General features: G+C 34.6%; 1 protein-coding gene and 1 long non-coding RNA gene across 16 annotated transcripts in view; one reads left to right on the top strand and one right to left on the bottom strand.

The window, feature by feature from the left end:
• The window catches only part of LOC123680582 (cAMP-specific 3',5'-cyclic phosphodiesterase), a 447,060-nt gene that overhangs the window by 390,944 nt on the left and 29,593 nt on the right, over positions 1 to 26,523 (top strand). The gene's annotated exons all lie outside the window — the stretch shown is intronic.
• Positions 7,887 to 12,139, bottom strand: LOC123680585. Of its 2 annotated transcripts, none has more exons than XR_006747535.1 (3): positions 11,837 to 12,139; positions 11,552 to 11,731; positions 7,887 to 7,933 (listed from the first exon to the last, which is right to left on the bottom strand). It is a non-coding gene; the product is annotated as an uncharacterized LOC123680585 (long non-coding RNA). The 2 variants fall into 2 exon arrangements; XR_006747534.1 differs by having other exon boundaries at positions 11,993 to 12,139.

Raw genomic sequence — 26,523 nt, 5'->3', positions numbered from 1 at the left:
TCATTCGACTACGTGGGTAATTTTACTCGAGGATCTTAGCTTACTTGCCTATCAAATACAGCTCGTGCAAGAATTAATAATAATAAATAATAATTATAATTAAAGCCAATTTTGCTGATTGGGCTAATTTTAAACTGGCCGAAGATGTGCATTTTCACCTAAGAATTGTGTTCAGTGCTAAAGATCATTATTCTGGTTAAATGGTTCCGTCAATAAGGAAAATTGCCGTATATTGAACAAAAATGTTGACCTTGAAGCTAATAGCGAATCACCATTACATCCATTAAAATTGACTGTTTGGTGCGGTTTCATACTGGCGATATCATCGGTTCGTATTTTCGCCGAAATGAGGAAATGCTGTGCTTACGGTAAATGACGAGCGCTATCGAGCCATGGCAACTAATTTTATTGTTTCCCAAAAACGATACTCAGAAAATAAATTCCATGAAATTATCTACCGGATAATAATAATAAAAATTAATTCAAACGATATTTCTCTCTTCTGTTATTACTTAAAATTCTCAAGCTCTTGAAAAACACCTATTAAAACAGGAATGAACACGAAAAAGAAAAAGGTGGTCCAACGAAAACTTAACACCTCGATTTTTCAACTTTAAAATGAAAATGTGGAAAATGGTTAAGACCCGTCCTTTTCTGATTCGAGGGGGCACAACTTTCCCGCTTTTTACATCCCCGTAACTTCAATCCCCTAACAGGCACAACCCCTTGATTTCAAACAGGGATGAGGGATAAAAAAGCGGAAATGTTGTTTCCTATCGAATCAGAAATTGACGGGTCTGAGCTATTTTCCACATTTTCATTTTAAAGTCGGAAAATCGAGGTGTTAAGTTTTCGTTCAATCACCTTGTATGTAAAAGTAGCTTTCATCTGACATGACCTGTGAATTTTTTTCTATGAAATATCATTTTTGGAGCTTAATGGTGTTTTGAATAATTGATTTTTTTGACAAACTATTCAATTGATTGATAAAAAATAACGTCATATTACTTTTTTGCGCAAAATGAAAAACTTCACAAATTTTGTGTGAGGTTGAATTTAACACTTTCATGAAAATATACAGAATTCTTAGTATGTAGGTAGTAATACCTACCTATGTAGGTAGTAGTACCAACCTTCAAACATGGCGCCACGAAGTGAAAATAGTGCAGAAAATCTTTGCAAAAAGTGTGGTAAAGAAGTAAAAATTTGTGTTAAATGCTTCAAATGTGCGTATAAATATCACCCAAGCTGTATCCTGAAAATTCACGGCATATATGTGGATAAGGAGAATGTTGTTTGTTGTGATGACATAACCTCGAAACATAAGGAAAAGGACCTAGAAATAGAAAAATTGAAGAAACGTCTGTCATACTTAAATGAATTAAGCTTTGAGAACTCGATAAGCCAACTAGGTATTGTGGATACTGAAACTTCTGGGTTGTATGAGGATTGTAGTGACACAGTTTCAAAAAATGGAATAATAACAGAAGTTTTTAGTGAGACAAATAATAATAAGGATGTGGAAATAAAGTATAAGAATGAACTTCTTCTGGAAAAATCTAATATGATAGAGGAATTACAGGACAAAATAAAGGTATTAAATAAATATATAAACTTATTAGAAAAATTAGAAGAAAATAGAACCTCATTAACGCCATCTAAAAAAGAAATATCTAACATAACAGGTACTGCTAACTTATCAATTAACAGACTGCATGTGGTGACATCTGAAACAGATGTATGTGTGGATAATGTATTGAAGAAGAAATCTTTACTGCCGAACGAATCAACAATTGAAACAGTTTTACGAAAAGAAGAGAACTGTAATACGAAATCTAGAAAACTTCAAATAGGAACTGATAAAGATAACAGGAAACTTGAGATGAAAAAGAAACAGGAAACTTTACTGGGATCTGATAGGGGAACCTATAAACTAAACAGCAGACCGTAAGGCTTGGTTATATGTTGGAAGAGTTGAAAAAAAGTGCACTGCAGAAGACCTACTAGAATTCCTTAACAACAAATTGCCAGACAAAAAATTCGAGATAGATAAGATATCTAGTGATGATAGCCCAACCTCATCATTCAGAGTAGGTTTGGAATTTGAACTGCTGGAGAAGTTGAATCAGGAAAAATTCTGGCCCCAAGGTATCAAAATTAAAAGATATCATTTTTTTCGAGACCAAAGAAGATACAGTAAATCACCAGGACAGCAAATTCAAACTACTCAACATTAACATCCGCTCGATAAATGGAAAAATTGAGCAACTGCAAGAGATCCTAGTTCAGGAAAACGTGCAGGTTGCAACAATTACGAAACGGGTGGGCAGAAATAACATCAGCAAATTGTGCGTTCCAGGCTACAACATCAAAGCATACCATTGTAGACCAAATAACTATGGAGGTGCACTCATATTATCGGATCATACCGTACAAGTTGAAGAGTTGAATTATATTTCGGAATGCTCAGTGGAATCTGTCATTGAAATTTGCGGAATCTGGGTGAGGGAGATGAGATCAGCGATTTTGGCAGTATATAGACCCCCTCATGGCAGCATATATGAGTTTGTCCAAAGTTTAAGACATTGCTTGGAGAAGGTGGTGGAAATGAAGCTGCACCAGAGGCACATATTTGTTTCGGGTGATTTTAATATAGACATGTCTAATGAATCCCCAGACTCACAAAAACTTAAGGAGTTATTTGAAGATTTCGGCCTAGAACAGAATTTTTTAGAGCCATCAAGAGTTACCAGCACAACACAGTCACTGATTGACAATATCTTTTCCAACTGTTCAGTGACAGAGAGATATACATTTGAACCCCATTTGTCTGATCATAAAGGACAGCTTTTGGCTTGTGATATGAAAACACATATAGCATCAGGAACACGAGTCATGGAAATCTTAAACGATTCAAGCGTGAACTGGAAGAGACAGATTGGTCCAACATAACGATGGCTGAGTCAGCTGAAACGGCTTTTGACGCATTCTGGGAAAAATTTATGGGAGCCTTCGACAAAACATGCCCAGAAAAAGTTTTAATTTGTAGAAAGAAAAAAATGAAGAGATCCAGAACAAACAAGGAGGTGATTGAACTCAAGAGGACACTGGATGCACTTGCTACGATCTGTGAAGTGAAGAAGGACGAGACAAGTAGGAAAGTCTATAATTCATTTAAGGCGAAATACAGGGAAAAGTTGACAGAGGTCGATCGCAATTTGAATCTGGAGAAGATAAGGAAGGCAGAAAATAAGTCAAAGGCCATTTGGTCTTTGATTAGGGAACGAACAGAGTCCAAACAGAAAGTAGTCGAACCGAAGAACACCGTCGATGAGTTCAACAAATTTTTCGCCAACATCGGAGAAGAAACAGCAAGAAGTTGCAACAGAAGTAATACAACACCAGAAGAACTTCTGAGAAAATGCAGCAAACAACCGAGTAATTCTATTTACATGCAAGACATAACATCGGAGGAAATAGAAAGAATTACAAGACGGATGAAAGTTAAGAACACAAGAGACATTTATGGACTATCTACTAAAGTTTTAAAAGAGATCATTTCTACAATCGCCTTTATTTTAAGTGGAATATTCTCAAGATGTTTATCTGAGGGACACTTTCCCGATCAACTAAAAAGGAGCCGAGTCATTCCGATTCACAAACAGGGCGACCCAGGAGAGATGAGTAACTTCCGGCCGATAACCATACAACCAGCAATGGCAAAAATTTTAGAGAGTGCGATAAAGGATAGATTCACTAGCTTCTTTAAAAAACAAGACATCTGGAGCCGACAACAACATGGCTACCTGAAGGGCAAATCTACCACAACAGCATTAGCTGAAATCCTACGAAAGATCGCTGACGCCATTGATGCAGGAAGGAAATGTGAATTATCCTCATGTGATCTTAGCAAAGCTTTTGACAGTATGGATCACTCACTCCTGCTAAAGAAGTTGAGTTTCTATGGAATAAGGGGAGTTGCTATGAAGTTGATGACCAGCTACCTAGAAAAAAGGTACCAACAAGTACAAATAGGTGAAGAATACTCTAACTGGGAACTGGTTGAAAGTGGAGTTCCACAGGGATCAATCTTGGGACCAATTCTTTTTCTGGTATACGTTAATGATCTGCCCGCGAATATAGAACAGGTGGATGTGGTTATGTTTGTGGATGACACCAGCTTCCTCCATTCGGCCCTCAACCAACAGGAACTAGATGATAGCAAAAGAAAGACATTGGCGGATGCTCAACAATGGTTTAATGCTAATAGAATGAGGATGAACCCGGAAAAGACACAATCATTATGCTTCACACCTAGAGACTCTGAGACAAACTACCTCAAATTCCTTGGAATTCAAATCCAGTCAGATCTTAAGTTCTCATACCATATAAATGAACTTGTTAAGAGTCTTTCTAGAGCAATCTTCGTCATAAGAAGAATGAAGCAGTTGGCCGGCCAACAGGCAGCGAAGGTGGCTTATTTTGGCTTTTTTCACTCGGCTATTTCGTACGGAGTACTTGCTTGGGGAAACATGCCAGGAAGGGAGCGCATATTCGTCAAGCAAAAAATGGCTTTACGAATAATATGCAATGCAGATAAAACATCGAGCTGCAGACATTTATTCAGGCAGGAAAACATCCTTACTTTGACATCCTTATTTATACTCGCCTGTGTCGCCTATATCCATGACCATAAACATAGTTTACAGCTCAATAACTTCAACCATGAGTACAACACCAGAAATGCAAGTAAGCTCATCATCACCCACCACAGACTGGCCACGACCCAACTAAGTATAAACCACCAAGCGGTAAAAATATATAACAGCCTGCCGGAAAGATATAAGGAACTGAGCAACAAAAAATTACGGAATGTACTCAAGACAGAACTGGTGCGGAAAGCCTACTACAGATTGGAAGAGTACTTCACAGATCCTATAAAGTGAAAAAATGTATGTTACTCGTGTAAAAATGTCCATTGTTTTATATTACCTCTACTAGTAACGTTATTTGACTGCTTTATATAATTTTAATAATATTTATGTATATTCATATGCCTGTATATACCATTGTATTTATGACTCCCCATGTAATTTTGATGGGTTAAAATGGTATGATCTTTGTAAATTTACATTGATTACTATACAAATAAACAAATACCACAAATAATTGAATTTTCGCGATAAGTCTGTCGATTTATTCCATAACAGAACTTGGAGATACCACAAGTCAGCAGGAAAATTGAAGATTCAAGCAACTCGGTTGAGTTATCAGATAAGACCTATGTAAGGGATAAATTCACTCAGGTGAGGATTTTTATTTGGCGATTTTACAAACAAAATGAAAGTCAATATAATTTTAGAACTATTATCGAAAGGTTTACAAACCTTTTTGTATGATTTGAGACAATTCAACACATTACGTTATTCGAATATCTATTCGAATCTTCGATGCTTTTCCCATCCTCAAATACAGACTCAAATTAATTCTTAAGTAGAGTCTTCAGTTGATTAAAGGTTCACTGTAGTGAAATAAAGAAACATGTATGATGTATATGTAACAATGTAACTGATACACTAGAAGAGATTCATTTCCATTTCTTGAACTGAAACGTTGAGCGACATTCTGCAACAAATTCTACAAACCTAGACTCTGAAATAATGATGTTCATTAAAAACAATATGTTCTTTTCATTGATACATTATCTGTCTTATTCTCATTAAAACGTAACGAGAACACTGGTTTACTCATATATTATTTACAAACTGAAAATTTAATAGGTTCCGGCCATTATTAAAAGAACTACACTCAAATGTCTTAATGAGCAATTTATTTCAATCACAGTCGAGAAAGTTACCAATTTGAAACTTGGAACTCAGTGTTGTTGTCTGTAAAGAGTGACGATAATTTTGAACAATCATAGTCTCAAAGATGGATATCAATAATCATTATCAACATATTTTTGTAAGACATTGATTACAAATATTGATATAATGAAAAAGCATATCGTATTCTGAATATAAATCTCCGATCCATATTATATGATTAGATGAGATGTTATTCTATATAAAAAATAGTGTTACAAAATAACAAACAGATTTATTTTTGTCCCTAACGCAATATCTCTATTTATCGATCTATCGGAAAATTTCGAAATAGCGGGTTTTGAAAACGGTGATAAATAAAGTTGAATATATCTATCTTCCGAATAGAAAATTCGAAATCGCAACTTCGAACTCATTGTTGAATATTTATCAATAAGGTAAAGAGTTTTCTCAAAAATATTGATAGGACCACCACTGTTTAAATCGATTGAGAAGCGTTTGAATAGACCTCATCTTTCACATTGCCCTAAAGAAAAAAGTGTAAAGGTTAACACCTCTTTTCGAATTATATCAAATGAATATGAGCAGAGTCTACTCGATAAGCCATAAAGTATTACCTTTCCATCATAAATCTGTGATATTTTCCTTTAGCTGTTTTTTACTACCTAGTGCATTTTTTATTGGGGTCTCGATATTTTTCAAACAAGCTAGAATAAACCGAAGCAGACTAGTTTCTTGATCGGAATGAAATTTCTCATAGAAAAGAACATTAATGGTAATGAGAATGCATGATAAGTGAATCAAATTTAATGACCTGAATCAATCGAACCATCTTCGATTGTTAATCTTTTTCTTGATAATTAGGAGTATATCAAGCTCGATATTTATAAGACAACATCGATCATTGAGATAATATCTGATAAATGCATGTACAACAATTATTTCATCATCATTAATAATATACACACTGTGCAATTTAATTCCCATCAAAAACCTTGCTCTCAGACTTCTTCAGATATAAATCATTTCAAGTACCTATGTTACTGATAGAGGAGCACTCATTGACAATCCGGTGGGTGATTGCGAATTCAAACCACCGTTTTTCCTTGATTTACAATGGTTCAAATGATATTGAAAAGTTGTATTTTTCGCATTAATGGCAACAGAATTGAGGTGACCCATATATTCGCACACCAATATAGCGATTAGACAATACAATCACCTTCAAAATTGAGACTCCATCGAACAGAACGATAACAAACATAACCGCTAACTAATAAATTAGTCACATCATAGAATTATGATTACGTCTTGAGTGGGTAAACGATAGACATATGTCAAAACATCTCTTTGTCCCGGATAGATAAATTTCGACACTGATCCATAGCAAAAGGGCACCTAGATTCATACTGTTGATATTTTCAGTGAAACAGATGCTGAATGTCAAACAATAGTGTCCTACATGGATAGTAGATCAAGTGTTCCCGTGGTAAAGGTATTCTCGCAAAGAATATTGTGATTGGCACATATCTGTTGTTTGACTCCCTATCTCGATTGACGGAGATTATTATGTTAACCTAGTGTCGTGATATTTTTAGGTCAATAGATGATCGAATGTGGAACAATGTAACCTAGAAAATACTGCAATTATATCCACGAATGATTGCTGTTCTACATTGGCGGTTCATCAGGGACGATATAGGAGACAGGTTGGCACGATATAGGTTGGCACGAAATCGTAGAGGAAAACAAATCAGATCAATTAATCAAGAATTGATTCAAACAAGATATCGATATAACTCGAAATAAAAATTGCAAATACCTTAGAGCCCATAAAACCTATGAGATAAAACATGGAGCATCAAGGAACGCATCAAGAATAAACTACTGAAAGGAGAAGAAAAAGGACTGAGAACACAACCGTCGGTAAAAAATAAGCAATGGCAATTAACAGCTATACCAACATTCACTCATACAGTCGACCGAAACATCTGCACTTATTTAAAACTACATGGTATGTTGCACCCGAACTCGGCAGAGCAGAGAAACGATTATACTTACATCGAAGGGGATCAGGCCGGTCAATGACGAATCTGAGATGAGCAGCCCTGAAACAGAGAAATTCAATGATTACTTTAGCAAATCAAATTTCCCTGTTCATCAATGGGTAGCTTTCTGTGGGCGCCTTTCTGTCACATCTGGAATAACTAACCACTAAGGAAATACCTGGAAGAGAAGAACATTTAGAAGTGTTAAGGTAAACTTGGCAAGTTAAATCTCTACACGGAAAGCTTTAAGGTTGTAGACTACTTTGCGCTGAAACTGCAATTCCGCTAGATGGAACTACCCGAAAATTTTTGGTAGATTTGTACCTGACACACCCATTCTACTTGAAGAACCGCCTGTTTGGTATTTATTGCCCCTAATAAAATCTCAACTCTCGATGAAGCCCAGCAAAGAGTAAATTTGTGTTTCTGTAAACTTTAGAAATTCAGTTCAGTTTAGATAAAGTGGCGTACCCAAGGGGGGGATAAGGGGGATATTTCCCCCTAGGAGGAATATCCATTATATGTTACAACCTTATATATCACAATCTTATTATGAGTAAGCAAAATTCTTCGGAAAACTTCTTCAAAAGAAGGAAAATTTTAATTTTTTTTTCTTTATCCCCCCTCCAAGGCTTATGTCTGGGTACGCCACTGTTTAGGTATATAATACTAAATAAGAAAATCGCTGAAAATATTGAAATGACAATTAACCACTGTCATGGACGTGTTTTGAGTATGGATAATAGAAATAGCAATTTATTTGAATTGAGAAAAAATATATGATCATCTCTGGTTGTATGCTTTCACAGAGAAAATCAGAAAAATTTGCATATTGAGATTTCTAGAATGAAAAATTCGAGAAGCTTTTGAGTTCTCGTTTCATGTGCCTTTGGAGACCACAACACTATGTATAGGAATATAAGATATGTGATTTATTAGGTTATTGTTGTCGGTCTCTTTATCTAGATGAGAATTTCTGATATTCTCCTGAAATTCAGAATGATTATTCAAATGATTATTTGACATTTGAACACGTATTATAAGTCGTAAAAAAATAGTAAGGGCAATAAGAAAAGAGTAACAGAATAGGAATAAAAAATTGTATTTTGTTCTGTCTATTGGGTGTCACTTGGAGTTTTACAGATATATTCAGCTCATCTAAGTTCAATATTCAAGCTTTGTTTCATCGAAATCGGATGAAAAGGGTTATTGTCAAATAAAATTCACACAATAATTTGTTTTACTACGCGACAAAGTAGTGATTGATCAAGCTACTTGGCTTGATCAATCCCTAATTCTGTCTATACGGGCTACAAAATTTTGCATTAACATTTGTTTCTCTGTTACTCAAATTATTTCCAAATTTTAGTTTGATCGAATAGATATTTTTCCGATTATTGAGAAAACAAAACATATGGATATAAATACGGAACAATTGATTGCATTTTGCCCGAAGTTAACCTGGATTCATTGGAATTATGAAGTATCACCTTCTAGTTAATTTGAAACTAACAACCAAGTTTTGAAGAGGGTGAAAGTAATTGTCACGCATCATTTGGTTGTTAAATTTCATTCAACAAATTCATATTGTGAATAGTTGCAGGTAGTTCCAATAATCTTTTTTTCTATTCGATGATTTATGTATATTTTCAAAAACATTTATGACATTTTATTTTTCTTAGTAAATACTATACCTTCTTAAAGGCTGGCCAACTGAATATCTACTGTGCCCAAATTCAGAAAACCTTAATTTTTGCTAGATTGAAATTTCTCTACTTTCGGTTAGGGTAAGAATATCCATAGAATATCAAATTTGTTGGTAGTGCTAGAACACTTTGACGTTCATTATTAGTGTGAGTTCTATAGCTGAGCAGTGTCTTGTTTTGTGAATCTTCTCTCCGACGAATTGTTATTTCCGAAATGCCTTCAACAATTAGTGAAATAGTAAGTAATATATCCATCTATTTTGAATTTTATAGATTGTTTTTCAATATTGAATGTTATTATTCTTAAACTGTAGTTGTGTGGTAACATACTGTTGCATGCATATTTCATTATCGTTTTTAGGGTTAAATTGAAATGATAAATATTGTAGATAGAGTTTCGGGAATAGGGAGTTTTTCCAAAGAAATTTTTTTTTTTGAGAATTTTTTTTTCAGATTCCTCAAATATTAATAATTTTCCATATTTCGGCAAAAATCCAGATACCTTTTTTTCATCTTAATTTCTTTATGACTTTTGAAATTTTCTTTATGATACTAAGCGCTCAAAATGTACTTCTCCAGACATCATTACGAATAAAATCAGCTAGCATATATATTTTAGGAACAGTATCGTTTGGAATTCTAACAATGATTTCATAACAAGTTTTCTACCTATTCTTCCCTATTCTTCAGTGCAATATTGTCATAAACTAGTAATGTACACAATTTTAGCCAATCAGAGAAACCCTACCCTCGTAAATCATAAGAGTGTCATTCATCTCGAGCCATAAAATACAGTCCAAGATTCTATTGGCGTTCATGTTGCAAAAAGGCGTAAACCTTTGGGAGGCGTTCCAAAAAGCATAATTCCATATGAAAAACATCTACAATTAGAGCAAATCAAGCAATTTTAAAAAAATGTTTGCACCAATTCAAAACACATAATATCACTGAACATTTGTGGATGAGTTACTTGAAATGAGAAGTCTGTCTAAAGCTGAATAGTCATTTAAAGAAAGTGTTTAATTTCAAAGTTCGATTTGCGGAATACTATCGATTTTTTTTTGAAAATCGAGAAGACATGTTCAAGTTCACTATCACGTCATTGTTCACTCAAAAAATGAAATGAATCCGACCTGTATTTTGGAAATGGGAAATGCAGTTGATTAGCACTGAAATAGCAGTGGTATGAACAAGGTATTGAACACCCTTAAGTGGAAGTAGATACACATAGTACCAGTATCTACTCGACTCAGGGCTATTTGTTTCCTCAAATAGAGGGCAAGTTCTTTGCCATACAAGATCAAGTTATTCCGACTCGGACATATGCCAAACAGCCAAACACGTTTTTAAACAAGATGTAGACAATACAAAGTGCAGATTGTATAATGGCGCGAAGGAGTCGGTTCAGCACCTCTCATCTGGATGTTCAGCAATTGCGGGTACCAAATACCTGTTAAGACATAATAATATGGAAAAGGTTGTGTCTTCAAAATCAGCTACTTCAATTTTTCACACCACACCACGTATACACGCCACAAACATTTCTGGGAAATGAACATAAATATACTGGGATCTCAAAACATAACAGACCGAAGTGTGGACCATAATTGGCCAGACATGGTGATTAGAAATTCGCGGCTTGACTTAATATTCAAGCTACATTACTTGGCTTGATTTGAAATCATGTTCAGGTACTTTGAAGTAGCTTGATATCAATTGAAGCAATAAATTTTTCAAATCAAGTCAAGTTCAAGTATGTAATTTGCCACGAGTTTGATTTTCAAGTCAAGTAGTTGGTTAAAATATCAAGCTACTTGACTTGATGAATCCCTAATGGTGATATGGGACAAAGTAGTGAAGACCGCCCTTATATTAGAATTTTCTGTACCTCAGGATTACAACCTTACAAAAACCTGCCAAGAAAAAATAGCGAAATTAGAGGCGCTGGCGCATCAACAGCTGGGGAGCTTACATATAAAACCGTTCATCATCAGCGCAAATGGTCTCGTCCATCGTAAAACGACCCAGCATCTCAAGGAACCTGCCCCAAAATACACTTAGGTCACTTAGGTGGTAGCAGAAGGCAGCAATGATAGGACTCGGAACAGTCAATTTAGTAAGGAAACAAACGGAGTTGCTCTTGGTGTGCGAGCTAAAAAAAAATCGGAAATTGTTAGTTTTCAACTCAGTTTTCAGATATTATTCTTGAATTTTCTCTGGTTCCCGTGGAGGAATAAAAATTTTTTTTAAAACTTACTTATTTCACACGGGAATTTTAAATTCGCTCACACCATTTATCACTGAAATATTCAGTATTTCATTTCCGGTATTCTCTATCTATCATTTTTAAAAGAACGAGCGCTCAATAAGTTACTTGTCGGCTTCTAAACCTCAAATTGATGAGGAAACTTACATAAACTATCTAACAGCACATATTCACGAGCTACCACTGCTGTCTTCATAAAATCTATGTTTCTAGTTAACAAGAGATTTCATCATCATCATATTGTTATAAAACAAATGAGATGGACATATTTCTCGGCCGTACTCAAATGGTGGATTAACTATGCACTTGTTAATTTTCTTCGAGAGTATCAATATTTAAATGGCCTCATATGCGCTGATATGAATTTTGTAATACTCACACATAGATAAGGAAATTAGTTCAAAAATATTAATTTTATGGGAAAATATTAATGCATGATGTTAGTTTATAGCATTATCAGTAGTTTAATTTTTCATTACTTATTTGTATAGTTGATTGTTGAATGCTGTGCATTTCATAACTCTTATACGGAACGAGCTAATATGTTTATGAGTCAAGAAATTAGGACATTCCTCTCACACTTCAGAACTCAATATTTATGTGAAATATGTATCTCAATTGTTTTAGGAAGCATACTATTCGCTAATCTTCAGTTTCCTAGAACAAATTCTCCAGTCCAATATTTTTTAATTAATTATTTTCATAAAATTTCATACAAAAATCGATTGCTTTAACGTATTCATTCGCCCAGATCGATAATAAGATCCATGAATTTGAAGAAAAAATTTGAAACAAGAAAATGTCAAGAAATCAAAGCTCTAAAAACTCAATAAAATGCGATGTGAACTTGGAAGCTAATGTTTTTACGGTGATACAAAATAAAATATTTTTCAAGGTCCTCATAATTTTGGAGTTATGATTTTTTTATTTTCAAATTGGTATTTGGGAACCAATTACCCTGCGCTGGACATTCTTCATTTTTCATTTGTATTTTATTCATTGTTTTTATACAGGCCGTGATTTATAGCAGTGAAAGCAGAAAATATTAACCAAAATTCAAAATTTTCATTGTTTTTGTACTAAATTTCATTCACATTCTGCCAATAGTTTCCGAAAAAAGCTTTGGATGCCTTGGTGAAGAGCGGATTGACAAATTTTAATTCCATGATTCCATACGTAACAAGGTGTGAAATTTACGGAGGGAATCAAATTTTTCTTCGATCAATTCTCAAGATTTATCATTGCGTATAAGCTTTGAGCTTCTGAGAATAGAGCCTGATAGAAACTACTGTAATAAAAAAGAATAAGGTGTAGTAAAAAGAAATCCATTATTTTCCAATAGATAGCTCTAGTTGTCTGTATCTCATGTTGTATAAGTCCGATCAGGTTCCACTTGGTTGGGAGGTTCTTATGCACCCACCTTATAGTCCGGACCTGGCACCAAGTGATTACTATCTGTTTCTGTCCATGGCGAACAATTCGCTTCAACAAAGGCTTGTGACAATCGACTATCTCAATTTTTGACAATAGGGACAAGGACTTCTATGGGAGAAACATAATGATATGACCTTCAAAATGGCAACAAGTAATCGAACAAAATGGCGCACATTTTACCTAAATCGGATTGTTCGAACTATGGTAATTCTTTTTACTATACCTTGTACATCAAATATTATAGAAAATCTGCTGCTAGCTACTACATTCTGTGAATATCAAATTACTGATTTTCAAAATTTTAAATCAAGGAGAGGAATCATTACCTACCTACAATTTTAGAATAATTCTCACTGCGGACTTCTACATCTTATTAAATTCCGAGAATAATTTCTGAATTTGGTACTGAAATCTCCATATATTTATATCCTTGTGATACTTATAATGATGAACATATTCATTTTTCATGAGATATTCTTAATAATAAAGGAAATAATCAAACTTTGTGTGAAGTTTTCAATGTTTCATTTCCCGAATAAAGAATTGTCCTGAAAATCACTGTTATTTCGTAAATCTTAAAAGCCTTATTAGAACCCAATTCGTGATTTATTCTTGTGAAAGATCCCTCTTCCTTCTGTCTTCGACATTATTAACATCATTAAAACAATAAGGAAAATACAGACGTGAAGTCAGGGGCTTTTGAGATAAATCGATAAGATTCATGCTCCTTACTTCACGTCGGTGATTTTCTCTAATTTATTTTCGACATTATGCTGAATTGTCTATTTTCATAATTCTGATGATAGATCAACACAAAATTTGATATGAAGCCTAAAATTGTCATTATATTTACTTGCCAATTCTCTTAAGGAATGATGAGATACTTTTTTGGGCAATATAACACAAAATGTTGCAACAAGTGGTTATTCCATGTATACATGAAAAATCTCAGCTAATTCTTTTGAATTTGAATTGAAATTTCGAAGTTTGAAATGGTTATTTTTTGAACAGGCAAAATCTCAAAAAACGGGATTTGTAATCATTAAGTGTAAGTGATACCCCTACAATTTGAGTTTATCTATCAACTTTTCATGAAATATTGTCATTCAACATCAGGCCAAATATTGTCACATATTTTCATTCAGAAAAATGGTAATAATTCGATGAAAAATATTATAATAAGAAGATTGATTCGCTGTTTCCTTATCCTTCGCTCCTGAGTCCTGAAAAAATAATTCAATTTAATGTTTAGATTCTTCACAATAGAGGGTGATTCACCGCGATGGCCTATTAAAAGTTTATGGAAAACTAATCATGAGTTTGTGCTGAAAGTTTGCATGTTGGGGTTTGAGACAATGATCTTTCTCCGTGAATTCACTTTTTCTTTCCGAATGTACGCATATCTCATTCCATATCTTCCAAGGATCGACAAAAAATCTTTAATCAACAATTGAAATTATTGGAATCGATGCCGACCAAAAATTCGCGATAAGAAAAGTGAACAATTTAGTTTATCAAAAAAAAAAAAGGAAATTGGTCAGCTACATGGTTTTAACTCACGCATGTTTTCTATTGAAACTTGATTCAATGTCACAACTAATAGACAGCTCGCCTTATGTGATAAACTTGGTGTTAATAAAAAAATATAGAGCTGGGTATACACACAGTAAACTCGATTCCCGGAAATTCTGATTATAAATCTAGGGAATTCTCGAAAAACCGTTTTGTAAATATTTTATTATTCACAAAAAAAACTTTTTGTAACGTGGAAAGGCTTTTTTTGACGAAAATATTCCATCCTCCGAAGCGAGACATATTAGAAATGTGGATAATCCTGTTATTTTTTTTCTCGATTTCTACATTCAATGATTGAATTTCAAGGGATTTCACATTGTTTTCCAATCACGTCCATTCCTCTTCAAGTGGATTTTCCAAAAGTCAAACATGACATTGAATCAATCAAATTGCTGATTTTCTCACGAGTTTTTCGCACATTCGGTTCCTTTTCAAAGTAAGAAAGGTATTCTATTCACTAAGTCAGTAGTAGTTCAATCCGAAGCTTACGTTTCCACATAAAATCCAGGTAATCCTGAATTCTTCCGAGATTCTCAAATTTCTATGGCTTCGAAATTATATGTTGAATTACTGATGACCCTACTGAGTTCAGATTTTGCAAGTAAATAAATAAAAAATAACAATGTCACAAGGGTTCGCCTTCCAGTTCCAGAGCTCTAATGAACTCCAATATCGGGGATGGCTTCAAGGAGGCTGATTCCTCACTTCTACAAGTTTCGTGTCCAAAGCAGGTTTTGCATTGGCTATTGATGTTGATGGCAAGGCATTCCGTCACCGGATGATCCGGTGTTTCTTCCTCCTTCCCACAGAATCTGCACTCGTCATTTTTATTTAGACCCATTCTCATGAGGTGTTTTCTAAGGCGACAATGTCCTGTGAGGAATCCAGTGAGGAGGTGTAGCATATTTTTGCTAAGATCCAGATACTTCTTGGATCTTGTAGAGTCAAAGTCTCGAAGAAAATTTTTGGAGTGATCCAGACCAGGAAGATTCCGCCAGAGTTCTTCTCTTTCGGTTACCTCCTTTTCCTGAAACTCTTGTAGATACATTTGCCTATACCACAGAAAGGTTCCGGGCCGATGTTTGTGCTCCTTTTCTGGCAAGTGTGTTGGCCTCTTCATTCCCTCTAATTCCCGAGTGGCCGGAAACCCAGATTAAAAAGATTTTGTTATTCTTGCCTATTTCATTGAGTTTTCTTTGGCACTCCAATACCATCTTAGAATCGATGATAAGTGAGCTCAGTGCTTTGATTGCAGCCTGACTATCAGAATGTATCGCTATATCACATTTCTGATAGTTTCTTGCTAGGTTAATTCCTACACATCTTTCTATTGAAAACAGTTATCTCGAAGTGGCAATTTATGTTAAAAAAAAGTCAACCGAAGTCAAAAAGCAAATAGTCCGGTGGATCGTTGAAGCCTTTTCAGTATTCAACCAGAAATAAATGTTCTTAAATTGTAGATACAAATAATGAAAATGGGAGAATCCTTAGATAATTGTAGGAAAGAATGTCCAATGAACATGGGCCTGCAAACGCTTCGTTTTCGAGATATAGTCCTTCGTGTTATACGATTATACGTGTTAATCGAATCTTTATGAATTATTGCTTCCGGTCGGCAAAATAAATACCAATACGTACTTATAATTAATTTGTTGGTGACAGCTTACTCACTGGATTTTCATGATGATTTGGATTTCCCTGAAGATTTCGAGATAATTGTTTAATTTTTTTTTCTCGGAATCATTATCAGATACGACAAAATAATAGTTTAGTATCGAACCAAAATTTTTTTTCACATTTATTCAAACTACCAGTGATCCCCACCAAATAAAGATCTGGAGTTAAACTGCTCCAGAAAACATATCATCCTGTAGACCTATGCCAAATTTTGGTTGAAACAAACTGAAAAGATTTTCAAATGTAACTAGCAATCGAATAAGTTCAGTGGAGACAACTATAACAATTATTTTCCTCGGTACCAGCGAATCGTTGAATTTGTTACTTATCTATCCAATTAAAATTCTGAAAAACATAAAACAATTATGTTGTAGGTACACAAGTTGTCGACTGAAATTTAAATCGTAATTGATGTTGAAAATGACCCCTTGATTCTCATTATTCAAATCAGATCATCCAAGCGATATTATTTCTGAAATAAGAGATCCACTACTTTTGAAAATATAACGAACCGGAATCCGATGGAGATTCTTTTCATGTTTTTCTACGTTCTGACGTCTTCATTAATGAATATCCTCCATTAACTTTCAAAGAAAGATGTTATACAGGAGCTGAATCCATAACAAGGTTGCTATAGTCGGAGAAATCCTTTATGAATTTTCGTAGATGAAGTCGAAAACCTCGGAATATATTCGTCAGGCGTAATAACAGTTCGATAGGAAATTATTCAATGTGATAAACGTGCCGAAGGCACATTCGTTCAACTCGAGAAATTCAAATGACCATTTCCGCATTTTCAGAGACGTGGACATAAATATGCATTTTTTCCTCATTTCAAGATTGATATATTATTGTTTATCCGTTTCATTTCGTATTGATACATTGTGTTCCTAATAGATCGTGAAGAAATGTTTTATAGGAAACAATTCCTTTGAAAATACGACATAATTGAAGTCTTAGATGACCGAATTATAACATTTGTTTATTTTTATTTATGTTACCGTAAGACGATCCCATCTGTGGAAAAACTAAAGTCAAGGGTAATATCAACGTGAAAATGGAAGAAGGACTAATCCGAGGTCAGGGGAATGTGCACTCTTTCAAAGCGTATTCATGTTATTATCCCACGGAATTTCTCATGAACTCTATATTTCATTCAGTTTCATATTAACAAATCTGAAATAAAAACTTCAGAATACAATTATGTACTCAATTTGCCTATGAAAATATAGAATAACGTTATACGTGATCAGCACAATGTCAATTATCACTTCTTCGAAAAATTGTGAAAATAATTGAAGCATTTTCACAACGTTCGATTGCTTTTCTTCTGATAAATGCCAACAACAAACGCAATTTATTGACCAAAGGTCAAAGGCCATCGGCAGTATAAGTCCTGCAGACAGGTGAATTAACAAAAATATAATTATTCGGTTTGAAAAAATGTCTGTAGGTTACTAATTTGATAATTCGAGTTACATTAAGGTATAAAAAAAAGTTAGCAACTAGAGGTGAATCAATCAATGATTAATTGAACACATAAGCAACTCCCATATACTGAGTGGGCAGGACTGTCCCTAAACTACTCAAGATGTTCTTTGACTGTTTTAAGTGGGTATTTTGCTTTAGAACTGGAATGCTGGCTTCGTCGGCTCAAGTGTGGTCCCCAGTATTTCCCAGTTCTGCGACCTTTGGGCGAATTTCGTGGATAGTTTAATCAATCTATCTTCTATGGGCTCAATTTTAAGTATGTTAAATAGCATTGAGTTTGGAGGGTTGTGCAATGGATTATTGGGATGGCGAATTTTGGATATTTTTCTCATTGCTGTTGTTTCTGCTGTTTGTAGTTTTCTGATGGTTGGTCTTCTACAGCCGAAGTAGAGATTGTGTCCATAATCGAGAAGTGGTCTGCATATAATCTTATAGATTTTGGCAACAGTTCGTTTGTTGATACCCTTGTTTCTGTAAGTAAGGCAACGAAAAACTTCAGCTCTGGAGAGTACCCTCTTCTTAACCGAGTCATTGTGGTATTTGGAATTCAGATTTTGGTCAATTTGAAAACCTAGGTACTTAATGTTAACTTTAGGAGAGATGTTGAGTTGGTAGATAGTGATGTTGGGAGAAGTAGTGGTGATTTTGTAGTTGAATATGATAAATGCCATTATGAATTGAATAATAGAAAGTACTGCCTTAACATAATAGAATAATCCCCTCGTTATCCTTTACACATATTAATTTATATGGTTTCCCAGCTGCTCAATGAATGAAATAGTGACACCATTATTGATGTTCTTTGTCCATACTACGGATCTTTATTGACCCATTATTGACAAATTAAAATGTGTACAAGGTGTCTAAACTGAAATTTTATATTTGTTTATATTTGAACGCAACGATTCAGAGAAGTGCGGGTATTTGTCAACCAGTACCCTGCCTCTTGGGAATTAAGTCGCTATGTAGCGTTTCTCGGGAGCGAAATGCATAAAATGAAAAAACAATTACTGTGCTGAAATCAGTATAAAAATACCTTTAAATTGAGGTATCACTCACCCCATCTTCCCTATTCAAAAATTGGGGTGGGGGTTGTAGCAGCAAGGGTTGAAGCGCTATGCGTCCGTAACCTACATCTTAAGTTGTCCCCCTCGAAACAGAAATCGACCTGTCCGAGCATTTCTATCGAAAAACTTTATTTCGTCTGTAATCTCGTCTGTTTCGTTTTCAAATGGCCACCCTGTATAATTATAAACAATCCGGGAAAAAATTATGTGTGCAACTCGGTAGCAAAGTAGATTTACTGCCTCACCTGAATTTCTACCTTCGTTCCGCTCGGCTATGAACTATCAGCCTCGCTATCAGCCGCACTAGTCAATCTACTACTTTGCTGCCTAGTAAAACAAATAACTATTTTCTTGCCTGAACGCCAGAACTTTTCTGACTATAACCAGCGAATAGGTGACGGCAAATTTTTTTCAATCGCTTTTTTACATCAAATGTTTTTTCGGATTACCTTGTATTAAAATTGAATGAAAACAAGAAAAAGAGAACAACTTACTGATCGTTAATTGCTATTAAATGTGATATGGGCATCAAATCATAGAAGAAGGAAATTCTGTATTCAAATTTATTTATTTACGATTAAATCGACCTTTTCATTGAAATTTACTAATCTTTAAAAGAAAATTTACTTGAACTCGACACCCTACGAAAATTCTGTCCTTTTATCTTGGCATCTCTCTGACCCTCCTGCAAATAACTGATAAGTTTCAATTATATTATAACTGAAAAAGGTATGCTATATTTGTTGCTAGTAAAATGGAGTGCAATGTCTAAAAGAGTTTGGCTATTCATGGACTTCGTATTATTAGTCTTCCAAAACGAAAACTGACCATCTTGGATATATCAATTATATGGAAATTTTGAATATACGCAAAAATAGGTTGATATCATCGGCTCTCAAGTATGGGTATTACCGAGTATTTTTCGATTATCTCATTACGAATTCCACACCTTCCTAGAATATTTTGGGAAAAACATTTCGCGTCATAAGCTACCTTAGATTTTGAGTCGCTTACGATGATTCTCATAAATGTTTGATTGACCGATCAACTCATTGATTGTACCTTTTATTCGATCATTGATAGTCTTTTGAAATCTATAGAATGTCAAAAATGAAATGAATTTGAACATAGTAATGATTTGATCGAGAAAATTACCACTATAAAAGTTTTATGAAACCGACTATCATTCTTCAATTTTATAGAAATTCATTCAAGTCTATTCTAGAGAAAATGATTCATGTGTGACTAATATTCTGCATTATGTTCACGTTTTCACCTGAACCCGACAGGCAGTTCTTGGTAAAGTTCATATGCAATTCAGACGTGAGGAAAAAAAACTGAAGTAATTAGAAACAGTCTAGTCTTTATATTTCATCTTTAATTCATAGAGATTAAGGTACAAGAGAATTTTTTATAGAGAAGTAAGCTTGCCTCGTGTCAGAATATTCAACTACTTGAAGAACCTTGAAGATACAGTAGAGATACAATTATCATAACTTATCTCGATGCCGATAACCTGCTCGACAGTGGATGTAGATTTTCAAAGTAGGAGTTATGCATTTTAGTTTTACCATCAAAATTACATTCACTGAACAAAAGATAATGAAAAAAATTGTTAAAAAAACAGTTGAACGTGAAAAAGAAAAGCATATGGACAGCTTACCGTTTTTGAAAGCATTCAACGTAGAGGTATCGAAAATCGATCGTTCAACAAGCCCATTCAGAATAAAATATATTTTTTCGGCAACCGTCCGGGAAGTGCTCACTTCCCGGACGCTTTTTCTCTGAGAAAGTAGCATTTCCTGGCCTAGTCCGGAAAGTACGTACTTCCCGGACTAGGCCGGAAAAGAATAATAGAATCCATAGCAACCGAGATAACGGCTGACAGTTCATATGAAATTAGTTGTCAAAAATTTGCATGTTTTTTTATCGCAATCGCAATAAAATATGGAAAGCAGCAACGATAGTGTTATTTTACATGGTTTCCGAAAAAATATTGTACGCAACACGCCCGAAAATGGTTTTCTTGGACTCACAGACTTCCAGGACTCGCTTACGCTCGTCCTGGAATTTTGTCTATTCGTCCAAAAAAACCCTATTTTCCGGACTTGTTACGTAAATTACTATTTTCGGCAACCGTCCGGGAAGTGCTCACTTCCCGGACGCTTTTTCTCTGAGAAAGTAGCATTTCCCGGCCTAGTCCGGAAAGTACGTACTTCCCAGACTAGGCCGGAAAAGAATCATAGAATCCATAGCAACCGAGATAACGGCTGACAGTTCATATGAAATTAGTTGTCAAAAATTTGCATGTTTTTTGATCGCAATCGCAATAAAATATGGAAAGCAGCAGCGATAGAGTTATTTTACATGGTTGCCGAAAAAATATTGTACGCAACACGCCCGAAAATGGTTTTTTTGGACTCACAGACTTCCAGGACTCGCTTACGCTCGTCCTGGAATTTTGTCTATTCGTCCAAAAAAACCCTATTTTCCGGACTTGTTACGTAAATTACTATTTCGCTGAGTGTGCACTATTCTCACACGGAGTTTGAATCGTCTTTCATGGAGTTGCTTTATCCTTATTTTTCGAATGAATGACCGTTGGTAAAATGATTCATTCATCCTTGGTGATTCGACTAATGAGTTCTTGTGTGTGATTGAGTTCATTTTCAACAACTGGTTAACCAAAAAGTTTTGGACAAATTGTTAGAAAGACCACCTGCGTATCGAGTAGGTTGGAAGGTTGACTTTATATCACTGGGTTCTAGTCCCAGGTAGGTCATGGGTATTTTGTTTACGGACTGTTGAATTACACGAATAACTTAATTCTGGGTGTGTGTGTCAAATGAGGCGAACCCATAAAAGAGATAAGGAACAGAAATATTTTTCGAAGGCCAAAAACAAAATTCATGAAAACAGATATTCAAACAGCCATATTTCACATGTCAACTCGATCTTATGGCGGGAAATATCCGAATTGAAACATAGACTAAACATTCTTCGTGGAAATATTATATTCAAATCGAAAAAATTAGGGGAACGGAGAAAATCTTAACGAGTTCGTAGTTTGTATCCTCTTAAACGCATCGGTCGATTTTAGCAAATGTTTTTTTGCATTATACCTTGATTCTTTCGGAATATAGCAGTTGAGATGCCGTGCTCAGTTACTCCGGTTTTTGTTATATACAGAAGTGAACAAAAGAATGATAAAAAAAACTTTCAGTCGGAATACCCTGTGAATAAGAAAATGTTTACGAATACTGAGATGTTGCCTCGTCTTTTCTGAACATTTTTTTATTGATTGCGATATCCCCACTTTATATGGTACAGTTGTTGAACGAAATATAAATGTTTTGAATCGCAACCCACACAGCACATATAAGTACAGGTTGTTTCAGGTAAGCGAGGAATTTGTGGTGTATCCTTTGGGCAATATTGGAAAGTAACCCATTACAAACATAGTATTTTTCAGGCGCTATCCAAATATATTATTGGAAAAAATATCGAACCAAGCCATGGAAATTTAGTGAGGAAGAACCGTTTTATATACTAATTGACAAAGAAAGAAGGAGCTGTTTGAATTTCAATTTTTTTTTTTGGTAAATCATAGTTAGTATGCCGAGAAATAAATAATTGAATTTGGAGAAAATAATTCGTGAAGGTTTTTTCATGTCAACAAATTTTGTTAAATTGCAGTCGTTTTTTGCAAGTTTTTTTAAGTTTTAGAACAAACCAGCTGTTCGAGTAGATCCAAAAGTCGATGTTTAGTTGTTTTTAAAATGCATAGAGCACGTGTACGCGGAATTTATCGCCAGCTAAGGGAATTTGAAAGAGGTGGAATTATTTATTGGTCTACGGGAGGCGGGGTAATCATTTCGAGAAATCGCTAACCGAACAGAAATCCAACTACAGTTATGAGATATTTTCAAGCGTGGTTTGATAATGCCTAAAATCATACAGGTAGCTTGGGATAGTATCCCTCAAGAAGAAATAGACCATCTTATTCATATCGAGGCGTGTTGGAGAGTGTATAAATAATCGCGGTGGACAAACACATTATTAAGAAATTTATTGAAAAAATTGTACACCTTTCGTTTTTTTCTCCAAATTTCAATCATTTACTCTTTGCTATACTATTTTTGTTTTATCAAAAAATGATTAAAATGTAAACAGCTCTTTCTGGGTTTCTTTGTCAGTTAGTATATTTATTTCAATTATTTATTATTTATTCAAAATCAACCTGAGGAAATTCATATTCCACATTCGGAAAATATATCCGTGTTGTCTATGGTCCCATAAATATAGTCATGGTCTTTAATGCAATGAACAATTTTTGCAGTCTTCTCAAACCATTTGAAGGGCTATAATTCCTTTCAAAATTAAGATATCCCATAAAAAGGGAAAATGTTCAGAAAAAATAAGGCAACATCTGCGAGTTCGTCAACAATCTGAACGTTATCTAAAGTGCTCGCTGAAGTGTTATTTGCTCAGAAAAAAAAAAGTTGTTGGAATCGACCACAAGATTCGAGAGAAAATGAACTGAAAACTTTGTTTAGATTTTGTGCATTCTCCTAATTATGCCGGTGTGCATAATTCAGAGGAATATGGTAATCTCCAACTTAATCTGTGATATTTATTCAACAGTTTTGGAATTCGCGCGCAAAATCCTCTCCAGTGCTTTCGTGGAACTTTTCTACTCGATTTACGTATATTTCAACCTGCAATATCGTTCTTAGCCGCATCGGTTCTTAGCGTAGCGGTTTTTTAACGCCAAGACATCCAACATTCAACGCTCCAATTCAGCGTGAGTCAACAAACTCCAGAGCGAATTTCTATCGTCGACCGCAATAAAATATCGGCGTCGAAATTTGTCATGGTTATTCGATTCCTTACGGAAATTGTTCATCATATTTCATCCGGACCGGTTCAACGAGGTTGCGATGGCTAAAATATAACAATTTCTGCTAAGCCGACGCAACGCCGATCGGCGGATATTGCCTTCCGTGGGCTCCGGTAGCATTTTTCCGTTTCCTATGTGGCTAGCGCAACTCGCACATTTATTATTCATGCTTTCTGCGTACATATTGCGTACACCTATATTAATATATTTTCCTACAACTGCTATGAAAAGTAGCGTACTCTTCATAGCTTACTCTATTTCAAAACTATGTATTGCTCATACTGTGGGAAATATTATTTCTCACGGCATGAAAATGGGTTTTTGAGTCGTTTCTATGGAAACGCAATAAATTAGCACATACTGTCAACGAAGGACATTTTGATTTGAATCAAGTCCATAACTTGAATCATTGAAATTTGTGCAGTTGTAGGAAAAGTATAGTGTGCAAGATGTGGAGAAAGTCCTTTTCTCGCTCGTGTGTTTGCGGCACTCGCCTTTCAGGCTGGTGCCACAAACTTTCATACTCGCGACACAAGTTGGACTATAAGAAGGGGTGCCATATAGTTTTCATTCATTTGAACTGACTTTTTTCATTTAATTTAATCAACTAAAAAAGCCAAAATTAACTGTAGTTTAAATGAGAAATTTTCATGGAAAAGAACGGATCAATTTGAGATTTTAAATTATTCAATAAAATTTCTGTAGGTAGAGTATAATAATTAGGATTGTTCACGGGTCTAGCCAGGGGGGAAATTTTGAAAAAAATGCAAAAAAGGTGAAAATTTTCATTTTTTGACGGTTTTTTGCATATAAACTTTTTACACAAAAATTCGATTTTGAGTACTCTGTTGTATAAATACTACGACGGTATTTATTTCCCAAATATATTCATAAGAGTCGATGTAAAGAAATAAACTAAATTTCAAAAAGTGATTTTGAAAATGATTTTTTTTTCAAATGAAGCCATCTGGATTGTATTAGAAGAAAGAACTATTGAGTAGAAGACAAGTCATGAATGATAAATTAAAGTTTTGGAGTGGAAAAAGTGGGTTTCTGTAGGGACAGATAAAATTTTCAACTATCGTTTGTGCCGGAACAGTTGATCGGACGAAAAATCTTGATGAGAGAAATTTGTAGGAAATTTGTTTACTTTGTTTGTATATGGAAAGGTCATTCACGAAAAATTGATGCAAAATATAAGCAAAAAACCACCAAAAACTGATTTTTTTTTTAGTTTTTCTTGCAATTTTTTTAATGTTCTGTCACGAAATTTTGGTGCAAACCTCATACTCAGATTCAGCATCCCAAAAACATATAAATCGAAGAAATCAAAACTACCTCAATAAGTGGGTTTTTGAAGAGATAGAAAAATACGAAAATTTTCAACAATCGTTTGAGCTAGAATAACGGTTCTATATACGCCCTTGTTGTAAAACCCCCACCCTCCCGAAACTGAAACCTGGCTACGCCCGTGGGATTGTTATTCTCAAAAATTAGATATTCAATTAACTTTGCACAGGTACCTTTTTTAGTATGAATGTCAGCTTTCATTTACATTTATACCTACAGTTGAAATCAAATGTTAAAGTCAACGAGACATCCAAATATCGAATACTTTCTTTTATTTGTGCATAAACCAACTATTCATAGAAGAATAAAAAATTAAATTGTGTTGCCAATGTATCGTGGCGAAAAATAAACTACCCAATGATCTACAGAATTATAAATGCACAACCTATTAATTCAGAGAGCTAAATTGAGAAATTAAATGAAATTAAAAAAAATAAGCCTCATCTCAAGAAAAAAATTTAAATTATCATTTTGAAAATAAATATAACAATATAGAAAGTATTGTTAATAGTTGCGCTAGCCACATAGGAAACGGAAAAATGCACTCCGGTAGCGGAATTTTTTCTCTTCCATAATAAGTTATCACTCACTCTCGCTTACTATTCGCAGGTCGCGGTTACGTGAGAGCGAACTTACGTAACGAGGTGAGGTGAGCTCGTCTTCACTTCACAGATCGATATGTTTTCTTCTGAAAGGTCGGGAGGAAATCTGTAGCGTAAGAGGATTCCGCTTGCTTGAAAACAATTTATGAATCCCATATATCGAATTGAAACGTTGAGACGAGTCGTGTAATGATATGGAAATTCGGTGTCGCGGTTCTCAAGGAAAACACTGTAAATACATATCAGATTATTTCCTATTCGACTTCGTGCTTGTTTATCTGCCATCTACAATTATAATCTATACGTTGATAATGAAATATCTGACAATCTACAATATATAAGGTCTCCCTAAATTGAAGGTACAGACGAAAATGACAGATTTCTTGGATTATTTTAAGAAAAAGAATCCTATCAACATGGGGTCGAAAAAGCTTTGTTTCCGAGATGCAGTTTGTTGAAATTCGATAATGTTTCAAGTTCTTGTCTCACAGCATCTTTCCTTCACGAGATATTCAATTGAATTTGGCATAGATATTTCAATTTGAAGTTTTCATCACGTGATATGCTAATTTTTAATAATAA

The sequence above is a fragment of the Harmonia axyridis genome, chromosome 5 (assembly GCF_914767665.1).
Source record: "Harmonia axyridis chromosome 5, icHarAxyr1.1, whole genome shotgun sequence".
NCBI lineage: Eukaryota > Metazoa > Arthropoda > Insecta > Coleoptera > Coccinellidae > Harmonia > Harmonia axyridis.
Note: the sequence above shows the minus strand (reverse complement) of the source record. Positions and strands in the feature narration are given on the sequence as shown.